This window comes from Equus caballus, chromosome 5 (assembly GCF_041296265.1).
Source record: "Equus caballus isolate H_3958 breed thoroughbred chromosome 5, TB-T2T, whole genome shotgun sequence".
Taxonomy (NCBI): Eukaryota; Metazoa; Chordata; class Mammalia; order Perissodactyla; family Equidae; genus Equus; species Equus caballus.
The window spans coordinates 75,607,988-75,620,906 of NC_091688.1; positions in this window are offsets into that span (position 1 = coordinate 75,607,988).

Consider the following 12,919-nt stretch of genomic DNA (forward strand, 5'->3'; position numbering starts at 1 on the left):
CTCCCATGCTCAGGCATGATAAATTTTCCTCCTGTTAATCTGTCTTTTGTCAGTGTAATTTGCAGTCATCCATTACAGAACCTAAGAGGGTAGAGGAAAATTTTTTTCTTCCCCTATACATGCGCAAAAGAAGGGTGGTTATTACCAAGGTTAATTGTGTGATAATGACTAATGGTGGTTTAACTCAGAAAAGATAAGAATGTGTGAATAAATGGAGTATAAAATAAATAATCGAGGGTTAGTTTTCAATGAAGTAAGTACCATTTCACCTTAGGAACATATGCTTAAAAATAATAATATATTATCATTTAAATTTCATGCAACCATATCAGGAAATATCCTTTTTGTTTGTTTTCCTGTATAACTTCTGGCAAGACAGTAGTAAAACCAAGCAATTCAAAGGCAATTTTAATGGCTGCAATGGATTTTTTTTTTTTTGCATTTAGAATAATGCCTGTAAATCATACTCATATTCTCTTCAAGCTGAAAGTAAAAAGCGCTTGCATCACTTTACAAAGTGTTTTCCTTGAAAATTTTTGAGAAAAGACTAGATGAGGCCGAAATATTTTTTAAATCTGTGATCATGATTCAAGCATTTTAAAATGCAAAATTTGGAGAAAGAAATGGAAACTAGTAGAGTGGCTAATTCTAAACACACGAAAAAGAGTGGAAAAATTTTTTCCTATTATGATGACCACATTCCTCCCCTAAGTAATAAGAATTTTACTTGAACAAGCATTGTAATATAATAGGTGCTTATTTATCTAGAATGGTTGGAAAATGGGCCGACGCACTTAACTTCATTTTTTGGGTGAGTTATCGGAGGCACCACTCAAGAATTTCTATTTTTAAGTCACCTCAATACTTAAGTCATCTGGGCTTATTTCAATCTTTCCTTAATTCAGAAAACAAGCACAGAAGGATTTTTCAGGACCTCAGACCATCACTGTTCCTCCTTTAAGGCCAAACTCCTCACAGCCTTCAACACTTTGCTTGATCTGGCCTCTGCCTTCCTTTCCTACTTCAGCCTTCTTCCTCTTGCTCGATGCCTCCAGCCACTTCTTTTCCTTGACTCCTCCGAGCTTGTTCTCAATACATTTGCCCTGGCAACCTCCTCCGCCAGGAGCACCTTTCCCCCTTATCTTCTCAGTGTTCAGTTCTCCGCTTGAATATCACCCCCTCCTGGGACCGCCCTCTCTGAAGCAGCACACACACGCTCCAGCACAACATGGATTCACTGTCTTCACGGTGCTCACGACTCCAGGAAACTACCTTCCTTGTTTCTTTGCTTGACTGTGGTCTGTGCCCCACCCCGCACTAGACTGACCGCTCCTGAAGAAGGATATTAACTGTCTTCTTTACCATTATATTTCCAGGGCCTGGAAGCGCCCCCAGTACAGCGTTGCCACTCGAGAGACAGCTAATGAATGCACTCGAGAGACAGCTAATGAATGAAGGCAACGTTGAGCAAATGACATGCCTTCAAAAATGCTTTCTGTAGAGTACCTTCTGTTAGCTTGTTATTTTTCATTTACTTATTAGATAAATATTTATCAAACGGCTACTGTGTATAAAGTGTGGGAGACACGATGTTGACCAGAACAGGTTCCTGCACTCCTGGAGTTTATAATCTAATGAGAAGTAAAAGCAAAGTTCAGTTAGCTTAGTTTTCTGTTTACTATATTAATTCTTTTAGTGCTATTGAATGAAATGCCTATTTTCCACATGTCTTCATTGCCGAAAGGTAAACACGTTTCCTTCCTTCTAAGCAACTTTCAGCACAATCTGGAAATGCTCTCCTTTGTCAGAACAGTGCTATGTGCTGAAACTTAGACCTCTGAGGAAAGATTCCCGCTGTCTCAGAGAGTGAAAAGGAGTTGCATTTCAATAGGGAACCCTGGCCTTTACATTTCAGAGTAAACAAGTTTACAAAGGCTTTAAACTGCATTAGTATTTTGATACCATTGTAAGTTATCTAAGGTTTTTGATAAGCAACAAAGAAGATTGGAATGTGACGCTAGAATGGGAATCATTTTGTACTTCAAAATGGTTGCTTAGCTGAGATTCTGATGCTAACCCTACTCCTTACAAACAGAAGCTTTGAACCATATCCTTATCAAAACCAAGAACACAAATTACTATAAAGAAGCTAAAATTAGGGCCGGCCCAGTGGCGTAGTGGTTAAGTTTGCACACTTTGCTTCAGCAGCCCAGGGCTCGAGGGTTCAGATCCCAGGCACAGACCTCACACCACTCATCAAACCATGCTGTGGTGGCATCCTTCATACAAAATAGAGGAAGATTGGCATGGATGTTGGCTCTGGGCCAATCTTCCTCAAGCAAAAAGAGGAAGATTGGCAACCGCTCTTAGCTCAGGGCCAGTCTTCTTCACCAAAAAATTAAAAAAAAAAAAAAACTAACAAAAAAGTAGCTAAAATTAAGCAAACTGTATTTGATAGAAATGAAAGGCAGAGACACTCAACCTTTTTGATCCTCTTTCTGTTTGAGAATCAATGAAAGCAGTAAGATCCTCTCCCAGAAAAATGTACATGAGCATATACACAAAAGATCATAGCATAAAAGTCTTGCGAAGGTTATAAACCCTGATAGGGCCTCTCCCCTCTTCCTAAAGCCTTCTCCACACTATCCATTTCTATAGAGCTGGTGAAGCATTGGTTTTATTTTGAACACCAAACCTCAACAGTCAGCAATTCCTTTGATCTTGAATGACAATAGATAAAACTACTGGGATATTACCAATTGCCTCAAGAAGGAAGAAGACAAGATTAAAAAAGCAAAGGAGAGAGAAGAGAAGAGAAGACAGAGAGAGAGAATGAATGAGGAATCAATGAATGAATATGGGAAAGAAGAGAGGAAGGAAAGAGATAGAGAAAGGGAAGTAGAAGCAGGAGGTGGGTGATGGGGAGGTGGCCAGCCCTCCCTTCCAAAAGTCCAGAAGAAGCACTTTCCCTCAGCTCCTGCTAACCCCTTGGACTCCATGACCTTTCATCTCTCCAGTTTTCCTGGCCCTTTCTGTTAGTATTGCTATGAATCCTCTCGGCTTCTCTCAGCTCAGCTGCCTACTTATTAAGGACTGCCCCACTTCTCTGCTTCCTTCCGCTATCGATGAGTTTTCTCCACCTGCAGCCTCCATTTCTTCACCAACTCTTCCCTTTCTTACTCGATATAGCAGTCTCCCCTCATCCACGGTTTTGCTTTCCACAGCTTCAGTTACCTGAGGTCAACCGCAGTCCGAAAATATGAAATGGAAAATTCCAGAAATAAACAATTCATAGGTTTTAAGTTGCGCCCTGTTCTGAGTAGCATGATGAAATCTCGCACTTTCCCGCTCCGTCCTGCCCAGGACATGAATCATCCTTTTGTCCGGGGATCCACGCTGCGTACAGTACCGGGCCTGTTAGTCACTTAGTAGCTGTCTGGGTTATCAGATCAACTGTCATGGTAGCACAGTGCTTGTGTTCAAGGAACCCTTCTTTTACTTAATAATGGCCCCAAAGTGCAAGAGCAGTGATGCTGGCAATTCCGATGTGCAAAAGAGAAGCCATCAAGTGCTTCCTCTAAGTGAAAAGGCGAAAGTTCTCAACATAAGGAAAGAAAAAAAGATCGTATGCTGAGGTTGCTAAGATCTATGGTAACTTTTATTACAGTATATTGTTACAATTGTTCTATTTTATTATTAGTTAGTGTTGTTAATCTCTTACTGTGCTTATTTATAAATTAAACTTTATCATAGGTATGTATGTACAGGAAAAAACATAGTATACATAGGGTTCAGTACTATCTGTGATTTCAGGCATCCACTGGGGTCTTGGAACGTATCCCCTGCAGACAAGGGGGCACCACTGTAATTCGTCTCCTACTGGACCTGTGGTCTAGAGGCTTCTCATCGAGAAGAACCATAGTGAAAAACGAGCTTTCTCGTCTTCATTTATTTTATGTAGCCACTCACCTTTTCCCTTAAAACTCTCTTCTATCTTGTTTTCTGGGTTCATTTTAGTGGTCTTCTTTGCACTTTGTTGTTTCAGCTGTTCCATCTCTTTTTTTTCCTCTAAATCTGAGCGACCCCAGAGTTTAGCTCTCACTTCTCTGTTTTCTGTACACTCCCTCTCCGAGGAAACTATCCATTATAAAGATGTGGTGTAGTGTGGTAAGAAAAACATGGATTTCAGAAGCAGAAAAAAACCTAAATTCTGGTTCTTATATCACTGCTGTGTGATCTTGAACAAGTTACTAACCTCTCTGAGCCTCTGTTTCTTCCTTCTGAAAAAAACTGGGGACAATGATACGTCCCTAGAACTCGTTGTGAGGATTAAGTGGGAGAAGATCTGTAAGAAAGTAATTGTCAGAGTCTCACTGAGCAAACATCGTGACCACCGGCCGTCAGCCGACTCACTATAAGATGCTGAGGAATGAAACGATCAACAATGCACAGTTTTCTGCCCTAAATCTACTCACAATCTAGGAAGGAGACCGGTAAACAAATAAATGAAATAAACTATGTCAGGATCAACAAAAGAACCATTCACAAAATAGAATGGATGCACAGAAAAGAGGATAAATAAATCTGTTGAAGGTTTGTGAGACAAGGAAGGCTTCTGGGGCAAGGTGACATTTGAGTGGGATTTTGAAGGATAAATATTAACAAATAGAAGAAGAGGAAACAGCTCTGTAAAAGCAGCTAAGTGTGAAACAGCACAGACTATTCAGGCTGGAGAGGTAGGGAGAGGCCAGACAATACTATGGTGATAATAATGGTAATAACACCCAATTATTGAGCAATTACTCTGTACCAGGCCCCATAATTAAGCACTTTGCATATGTGATTTCTTGAAATCCTCATTATAGCAACGCTGTGAGCGGAAGAGACTGGGCTTGGCCCAGTGGCCAAATGAAGAACCAAGACTTTTAAGTAGTGTGGACACCATGATCATAGGTGTATTTGGAAAAGTTATTAAGGCATCAATTTTTCTTTTTTTTAATTGTGGTGAAATACATGTATCATACTCATTTTTAAGTGTACAGTGCAATGGCGTTAAGTACATTCCCATTGTAGTGCTGTCATCACCACCATTTACCCACAGAACTCTTCATCTTGTAAAACTGAAGCTCTGTACCCAGTAAACAAGAACTTCTCATTTCCCCTCTCCCCAGCCCCAGGCAACCACCATGCTACTTCTGTCTCTGTGAATTCGATTACTCTAGCTACCTCATGCAAGCGGAATCATATAGCACTTATCCTTTAGTGACTGACTTATTTCACTTAGCATGACGTCATCCAGGTTCGTCTATGTCATAGCATGTGTCAGAATTTCCTTCTGTTTTAAGGCTGAATAATGTTCCGTTTTATGTATATACCACATTTTTTAAAATTGAGCTTCATAATAGTCTACATCATTGTGAAATTTCAGTTGTACATTTTTCTTGTCTGTCACCACACAAGTGCTCCCCTTCACCCCCTGTGCCCACCCCTCACCCCCTTTCCCCTGGTAACCACTGAACTGTTTTTTTTGTCCACGTCTTTCCTTATATTCCACACATGAGTGAAATCATATGGTGTTTGTCTTTCTTAGTCTGGCTTATTTCGCTTAGCATAATTCCCTCCAGCTCCATCCATGTTGTTGCAAATGGGATGATTTTGTTTTTTTATGGCTGTGTAGTATTCCATTATATACATATATATGTGTGTATATATATATATATATATATATATACACACATACACCACATCTTCTTTATCCAATCATCTGTCAATGAGTACTTGGATTGTTTCCATGTCTTGGCTACTGTGAATAGTTCTACAATGAACATAGGGCTGCATATGTTACTTTGGATTGTTGATTTCAAGTTGTTTGGGTAGATACCCAGTAGTGGGATAGCTGGATCGTATGGTAGCTCTATTTTTAGTTTTTTGAGGAATCTCCATAATATTTTCCATAGTGACTGCACCACTTTGCATTCCCACCAGCAGTGTATGAGGGTTCCCTTTTCTCCACATCCTCTGCAACATTTGTTGTTTTTTGTCTTGGTAATTATAGCCTTTCTGACAGGTGTAAGGTGACACCTCATTGTAGTTTTGATTTGCATTTCCCTAATGATTAGTGATGTCGAGCATCTTTTCATGTGCCTGTTGGCCATTTGTATATCTTCCTTGGAAAAATGTCCGTTCATATCCTCTGCCCATTTCTTGATTGGGTTGTTTGTTTTTGTTTTTGTTGAGTTGTGTTTTGTTGAGTTGTGAGTTCTTTATATACTTTAGAGATCAACCCCTTGTCTGACAAATGATTTGCAAATATTCTCTCCCAGTTGCTGGGTTGTCTTTCCATTTTGCTGATGGTTTCCTTTGCTTTGCAGAAGCTTTTTAGTATGTTGTAGTCCCACTTGTTAACTTTTCTTTTGTTTCCCTTACCCAAGTAGACGTGGTATTTGAAAAGATGTGGCTAAGACCAATGTCAAAGAGTGTACTGCCTATATTTTCTTCTAGGATTTTTATGGTTTCAGTTCTTACATTCAACTCATTAATCTATTTAGAGTTAATTTTTGTGTATAGTGCAAGATAATGGTCCACTTTCATTCTTTTGCATGTTGCTGTCCAGTCTGCCCAACACCATTTATTGAAGAGACTTTCCTTTCTCCATTGTGTGTTCTTGGCTCCTTTGTCAAAAATTAACTGTCCATAGATGTGTGCTTTTATTTCTGGGCTTTCAATTCTGATCCATTGATCTGGTTGTCTGTTTTTGTGCCAGTACCTTGCTGTTTTTATTACTATAGCTTTGTAGTATATTTAAAAGTCAGGGATTGTGATGCCTCAGCTTTGTTCATTTTTCTCAGAATTGCTTTGGCTATCCGGGGTCTTTTGTTGGTCCATATACATTTTTGGATTCTTTCTTCTGTTTCTGTGAAGAATGTCCTTGGGATTTTGATTGGGATTGCATTGAATCTGTAGATTGCTTTAGGTAGTATGGACAGTTTGACTATGTTCATTCCTGCAACCCATGAGCATGGAATATCTTTCCATTTCTTTATGTCTTCTTCAATTTCTTTCAATAATGTCTTATAGTTTTCAGTGCACAGGTCTTTCACCTCCTTGGTTATGTTTATTCCTAAGTATTTTATTCTTTTTGTTGCAACTGTAAATGGGGTTGTATTCTTGACTTCTCTTTCTGCTAGTTCATTGTTAGTGCATAGGAATGCAACTGATTTTTTAAAATTGATTTTGTACCCTGCAATTTTGCTTCAGTTGTGGATTATTTATAATAGTTTTATGATGGATTCTTCAGGTTTTTCTATATATAGAATCATATCATCTGCAAATAGCAAAAGTTTCCCTTCTTCCTTTCCTGTTTGGATGCCTTTCATTTCTTTTTCTTGCCTAATTGCTCTGGCCAAAACCTCCAGTACTATGTTGAATTGGAGTGGTGCGAGTGGGCTCCCTTGCCTTGTTTCTGTTCTCAGAGGAATGGCTTTCAGTTTTTCACCATTAAGTATGATGTTGGATGTGGGTTTGTGATATATGGCCTTTATTGTGTTGAGGTACTTTCCTTCAATACCCATTTTATTGAGAGTTTTTATCATAAATGAATGTTGGATCTTGTCAAATGTTTTCTCTGAATCTATTGAGATGATCATGTGAATTTTATTCCTCACTTTGTTAATGTGGTGTATCACATTGAGTGATTTGTGGATGTTGAACCATCCCTGCATCCCAGGAATGAATCTGACTTGATCCTGGTGTATGGTTCATTTGATGTATTGTTGTATTCAGTTTGCCAATATTTGTTGAGGATTTTTCATCTAAGTTCATCAGTGATCTTGGCCTATAGTTTTCCTTCTTCGTGCTGTCCTTGTCTGGTTTTGGTATCAGGGTAATGTTGGCCTTGTAGAATGAGTTAGGAAGCATTCCATTTTCTTCAAATTTTTGGAATAGTTTGAGAAGGATAGGTACTAAATCTTCTTTGAATGTTGGTAGAATTCTCCAGAGAAGCCATCTGGTCCTGGACTTTTGTTGTTTGGGAGGTTTTTGATTACTGTTTCAATCTCTGTACTTGTGATTGGTCTATTCAGATTCTCTGTTTCTTTTTGATTCAGTTTTGGGAGGTTGTACGAGTCTAGGAATTCATCCATTTCTTTTAGGTTATTGAATTTGTGGGCATATAGTTTTTCATAGTATTCTCTTATAATCCTTTGTATTTCTGCAGTATCTGTTGTAATTTATCCTCTTTCATTTCTTTCTTTTTATTTTTTTTGAGGAAGATTAGCCCTGAACTAACATCTGCTGCCAATCCTCCTCTTTTCGCTGAGGAAAACTGGCCCTAAGCTAACATCTGTACCCATCTTTCTCCTCTTTATATGTGGGATGCCTACTACAGCCTGGCTTACCAAGCAGTGCCATGTCCGCACCCAGGATCCAAACCAGCGAACCCTGGGCCGCCGAAGTAGAACGTGCACACTTAACTGCTGCACCACTGGGCTGGCCCCTCCTCTTTCATTTCTAATTTTATTTGTTTGAGGCTTCTCTCTTTTTCCTTGGTGAATCTGGCTAGGGGTTTGTCAATTTTGTTTATCTTTTCAAAGAACCAGCTCTTAGTTTCATTAATCGTTTCTACGGTTTTTTTAGTCGCTATTTTATTTATTTCTGCTCTCATTTTTATTATTTCCCTCCTTCTGCTGACTTTGGGCTTTGTTCTTCATTTGTTAGCTCTGTTAGGTGCATTTTAAGATTATTTATTCGAGATTTTGCTTAGATTACTTATTTGAGATTTTGCTTGCTTGTTGAGGTGGGCCTGTATTGCTATGAATTTCTCTCTTATGACCACTTTTGCTGCATCCTGTAAGAGTTGGTATGTTGTATTTTCATTTTCATTTGTCTCCAGGTAGTTTTTAATTTCCCCTTTGATTTCTACAATGATCCAATGGTTGTTTAATAACATGTTGTTTAGTCTCCACATATTTCTCACTTTCCCAGTTTTGTTCTTGTGGTTGATTTCTAGCTTCATAGCATTGTGGTCAGAAAACTTTTTTTTTTTTTGGTGAGGAAAATTGGCCCTCAGCTAACATCTGTTGCCAATCTTCCTCTATTTTGTATGTGGGATGCTGTCACAGCATGGCTTGATGAATGGTGTGTGGGTTCATGCCTGGGATCACTACCTGCAAACCCTGGGCTGCCAAAGAGGAGTGATCGAACTTAACCACTACACCTCAAGCCAGGCGTCTGTATATACCACATTTTGTTTATCCATTCACTCATCGATGGCCCCTCGGGTTGTTTCCAGCTTTTGGCTACTGTGAATAATGCTGCTGTGAACATGGGTGTGCAAATATCTCTTCAAGATCCTGCTTTCGAGTGTTTTGGGTATAGACCCAGAAGTGGAATTTCTGGATTGTATGGTAATACTATTTTTAATTTTTCTTTTGAGGGAATTCCATGCTGTAAGGCATCAGTTTTGAAGATGAATCTGAGAGAGGAAAGCTGGGGGCAGGATGCCATTCCCTGGCCAGAGACGATAAGAACCTCAATTTCAGGCTGTTGGGAATGTAGGTAAGCAACTGACAAGAACGTGGTGCTAACTGGCTGTAAGAGAATGGGGAGGTGGGCATTCCTGACGACTCCCTTATAGGGTATCTCCAGACTGGGGGGCCCTGAAGCTTATATAAGTTTAGGAGCCTCCTTGAAAAAGAATTTTAAAAATGAATAAAAAATTAAGTGCAGGGCTCTGAAAGGGGTCCATGGAAGTGAAGGAGCCCTTCCACTATAGCTCTGAGGAGAAAGGAGGAGTCGCAATGCAACCAAAAAAAAAAAAAAAAGGCGGGGAAGGGGCACAGATGTGCCTTTCAAGAGTGAGTTCGGATCTTGAGGGATCCAGGAACTTGGTTTTCAAGAAATCATCCTCAGGCAGGCCTGGTTTCAAATCCCAATTCTGCTCTCTATTAACCATCTGATTTTAACCAAGTTGTGTATCCTTTCTCACTGAATTTTAGATTCTGATTGTAAAATGGGAATAGACAGTATTTACCATTACAGGGTTGTTGTGAGTGATGCCTGTAAGTAAGGGGACCACGTAATTTATCATCTAATAAATATTAGGGACACGTGTGAGAGTGGAAAGGAACACCATTATGGAGCCTTGTTGGGACTGCCTGAGACAAAAAGTATTAGTAGTACCTGCTTTCACTCTCAAAAGTATCCCTATTGGGGTGATTAGTTATATGATCTTGCTCCCCATAATGTGCTTCTAATAGTGCTTAGCACATAGTACGTGATTTAAGTCTCTTAGCCTCCTCCAGCCTTCTGGGGTCCCCTCTGCTGTTAATATAACTGACTGATTCCTTCATAGTTCTTTGTAATTCTCTAGCATTGTGGATTTACAAAGCGTATTCTCCAAATCATTTATTACTATTGTCCTGGTGGCAAGGTACAAGATAATATGATTCACAGATTTGTATCTGTGAAAGGATACTTTCTTACAACTCCTCGCCAACTGCTTTTAATTAATGGGAATTTGGAAAGGTAGCATTGACCTCTTTAAGAGCATTTATTTCAATTCAAAGTGTTTTGCCTATTAAAGGCGTTTCCAGTTAAAATACTCAAGATTATTGGGCCACACCCTGGTAATTATTTTGTAACGTGAAATTTTACTTAAACTTGAGCATTTGCTGACACATTCTCTTGTTACAACTTAGTCAGGATTTTCTAAATCTATCCTGGTAGTGGTAAGTTAAAGATGTATACTGTAATAAGAAAACAAAAAATGGGCAAAAGATTGAAAAACACTTCATGAGAAAGATATACAGATGACAAATAAGCACACGAAAAGATGCCCAACATCATCACTTATTCAGGAAATTAAAATTAAAACCACAGTGAGTGGGGCTGGCCCTGTGGCCAAGTGGTTAGGTTTGCGTGCTCCAATCCGGCGGCCCAGGGTTTCACCGGTTCGGATCCTGGGCACGGACATGGCATTGCTCATCAAGCCATGCTGAGGCAGCGTCCAACATGCCACAACTAGAAGGACCCACAACTAAAACAAATATCCAACTATGTACCTGGGAGCTTTGGGGAGAAAAAGGAAAAATAAAATCTTTAAAAAAAAAAACCACCACCACAGTGAGAGCCTACTTCACACCTATTGGAATGGCTAAATTTAAAGATTGACTATACCAACTGTTAGTGAGGTTGTAGAGGAACTGGAAGTCTTACCCACTGATGGTGGAGTGTAAAATGGTACAACCACTTTGGAAAATGTTGGCAATTTCTTAAAAAGTTAAACATAGACCTTTCATACCATCCAGCCATTCTACTCATAGGTATTTATCCAGGAGAAATGAAAGCATATGTCTGTAAAAAGGCTTGTACATGAATGTTCATATAGCTTCATTTGCAATAGTCCAAAACTGGAAACAACCCAGTTGTTCGTCACCAAAGGAATAGATATATACATTGTCATAGATCCCTACAATGGAATAATATTCAGCAATAAAAAGGAATGAATTATTGATATATGCTACAACATTGATGAATCTCAAAATAAGTTTTCTGAGTGAAAGAAGCCAGTTAAAATGGAATACACAATGTATGCTAACATTTATATAAAATTCTAGAAAGCACAAACTGATATGTAGAGACAGAAAGCATATCAGTGGTTGCCCGGTCAGTTAGGGTAGCAAGGAGGGGACAGAGGGAGGTGTTACAAAAGACTCATTTTTAAGCATACAGTGGCAATAAGTACATTTACATTGTTTTGTGACTGTCGCTACTCTCCATTGCTGGACCTTTTTCATCATTCCAAACTAAAACCCTGTACCCATTAAACAATAACTCCCATTAAACAAAACTCGCGTTTTGTCTATAAGGTTTTCATGATGAAATTGAACACTCTACAAGCAATGACCCTTAAGTAGATGAAAATGATTTTGACTCTGTCCTTTCCATCTCCACTGCGGTGGAAATCCGGCTTAGGTGCCAGCAGGAAGTCTTTAGAGGCTGGGCATATGACAGAACTGTGACTTATACCTCAGATCTGCCCTCCTTTTCCCACTGCTTGGTCCACAGTAAAGTGGGTGAAGTCTTGCCGACACATAGCCGCTGTCACACTACTGGAAAAACAGCCCAAACTGCTTGTCTCACTAATCTTGGGTCAATTGTGTCATCTTTGTGTGGGAAGAATGACCTCATTATCATTACCTCCTGGCTAAATTAGCAAATCACATATAAATCATTCACTTTCCTTCCTATTAGCCTCCTCCACCTTTGCACCTCCCGGTCATTCGAAAGTCCTTAAAACGTGGATAGCAGTTTCGTGCATGTCCTTTTCTGGTTGCTATTCACTTCTGTCCCAGGATGGCCCAACTGTGGGGAGGGTTTGCCTCCTCTTCTCAAGTAGGTTGCCACACCTGGTTCCATGTCTCTTCTAGCCCAGCAGCTGGTGTTTGGTAAACAAAACTCTCATCCTAGGATCGGGGATTGAAACACGTCCTAGGTGTGCCCCAGAAAGGGATGCGAAGGGGCGAAGCTGTGGGGGCGGGCAGACCTCAGCCAGGATACTTGGGTCTCTGAGTTGAAGCCCTCTCACCTTTACAACGGATAAGATGTCTGCCCATTAGTTGTTTGGGGGGAGTCAATGAGATGACGTTTGGAAGACGGCTAGTACAGGCGAGTGACGAAAGTTCTGTTCCCTTCCTCCTCTCTATCAAATTACTCGAGATCAGAGGAAAGAAAAGGGTGAGGAGGGAGCGGGACCTTGAAAGCACGGCGGCCGCTTCTGGCCTAAAGGACGCTTATCTCTAAAGAAAGGTCTCCTGATTCAAAGAGGCCTCCAGATTCCAAAAAAAAGTAGCAGAGCAACAGCCACCTGAGTTTTTGGACTAGCTGAATTCCGGATAAAGATGCCTGTAAAAAGGAGCTG